This window comes from Arachis stenosperma, chromosome 6 (assembly GCF_014773155.1).
Source record: "Arachis stenosperma cultivar V10309 chromosome 6, arast.V10309.gnm1.PFL2, whole genome shotgun sequence".
Lineage (NCBI taxonomy): Eukaryota > Viridiplantae > Streptophyta > Magnoliopsida > Fabales > Fabaceae > Arachis > Arachis stenosperma.
Genome location: NC_080382.1, coordinates 25,120,496 through 25,122,467, shown reverse-complemented (window position 1 = coordinate 25,122,467; position 1,972 = coordinate 25,120,496). Strand labels below are relative to the sequence as shown.

Sequence of the window (1,972 nt, the reverse complement as noted above, 5' to 3'; positions counted from 1 at the left end):
CATGGTGACAGAGGGATATCCTTGAACCTTAAATACAAAGGATTCTTCATTCACTTGAATGATCAGTTCACCTCTATCAACATCAATCACAGCCTTTGCTGTGGCAAGGAAGGGTCTGCCAAGGATGATGGATTCATCCATGCACTTCCCAGTCTCTAGGACTATGAAATCAGCAGGGATGTAATGGTCTTCAATCTTCACCAAAACATCCTCTACAAGTCCATAAGCTTGTTTTCTTGAGTTGTCTGCCATCTCTAGTGAGATTCTTGCAGCTTGTACCTCAAAGATCCCTAACTTCTCCATTACAGAGAGAGGCATGAGGTTTACACTTGACCCTAGGTCACACAGAGCCTTCTTGAAGGTCATGGTGCCTATGGTGCAAGGTATTGAGAACTTCTCAGGATCTTGTCTCTTTTGAGGTAATTTCTGCATAGACAAGTCATCCAGTTCTTTGGTGAGCAAAGGAGGTTCGTTCTCCCAAGTCTCATTACCAAATAACTTGTCATTTAGCTTCATGATTGCTCCAAGGTATTTAGCAACTTGCTCTTCACTGACATACTCATCCTCTTCAAAGGAAGAATACTCATCAGAGCTCATGAATGGCAGAAGTAAGTCCAGTGGAATCTCTATGGTCTCAATTTGAGCCTCAGATTCCCATGGTTCCTCATTAGGGAACTCATTAGTGGACGTCCATTGAGGTCTTCCTTAGTGGCGTTCACTGCCTCTCCTTCCTCTCCAAATTCGGCCATGTTGATGGCCTTGCACTATCCTTTTGGATTTTCTTCTGTATTGCTTGGAAGAGTACTAGGAGGGAGTTCAGTAATTTTCTTGCTCAACTGTCCCACTTGTGCCTCCAAATTCCAAATGGAGGACCTTATTTCAGTCATGAAACTTTGAGTGGTTTTGATTAGATCAGAGACCATGGTTGCTAAGTCAGAGTGGCTTTGCTTAGAATTCTCTGTCTGTTGCTGAGAAGATGATGGAAAGGGCTTACTATTGCTAAATCTGTTTCTTCCACCATTATTGTTGTTGAAACCTTGTTGAGGTCTCTGTTGATCCTTCCATGAGAGATTTGGGTGATTTCTCCATGAAGAATTATAGGTGTTTCCATAGGGTTCTCCCATGTAATTCACCTCTTCCATTGAAGGGTTCTCAGGATCATAAGCTTCTTCTTCAGATGAAGCGTCCTTAGTACTGCCTGGTGCAGCTTGCATTCCAGATAGACTTTGAGAAATCAAATTGACTTGCTGAGTCAATATCTTGTTCTGAGCCAATATGGCATTCAGAGTATCAATCTCAAGAACTCCTCTCTTCTGATTCGTCCCATTGTTCACAGGATTCCTTTCAGAAGTGTACATGAATTGGTTATTTGCAACCATTTCAATTAGTTCTTGAGCTTCTGTAGGCGTCTTCTTCAGATGAAGAGATCCTCCAGCAGAGCTATCCAATGACATCTTGGACAGTTCAGAGAGACCATCATAGAAAATACCTATGATGCTCCATTCAGAAAGCATGTCAGAAGGACATGTTCTGATAAATTGTTTGTATCTTTCCCAAGCTTCATAGAGGGATTCACCTTCCTTCTGTCTGAAGATTTGGACTTCCACTCTAAGCTTACTCAATTTTTGAGGTGGAAAGAACTTTGCCAAGAAGGCATTGACTAGCTTTTCCCAAGAGTTCAGGCTTTCTTTAGGTTGTGAATCCAACCATATCCTAGCTCTGTCTCTTACAGCAAAAGGGAATAGCATAAGTCTGTAGACCTCAGGGTCAACCCCATTAGTCTTGACAGTGTCACAGATTTGCAAGAATTCAGCTAAAAACTGATGAGGATCTTCCAATGGAAGTCCATGGAACTTGCAATTCTGTTGCATTAGAGAAACTAATTGAGGCTTAAGCTCAAAGTTGTTTGCTCCAATGGCAGGGATAGAGATGCTTCCCCCATAGAAGTCAGGAGTAGGTGCAGTAAAGTCAC

At 42.2% G+C, this 1,972-nt stretch overlaps 1 non-coding gene across 1 annotated transcript; it reads left to right on the top strand.

The window, feature by feature from the left end:
• The first annotated feature begins 1,508 nt into the window (after positions 1-1,508).
• On the top strand, positions 1,509-1,616 carry LOC130937297 (small nucleolar RNA R71). Its single transcript, XR_009068521.1, has one exon. It is a non-coding gene; the product is annotated as a small nucleolar RNA R71 (small nucleolar RNA).
• Positions 1,617-1,972: the final 356 nt, after the last annotated feature.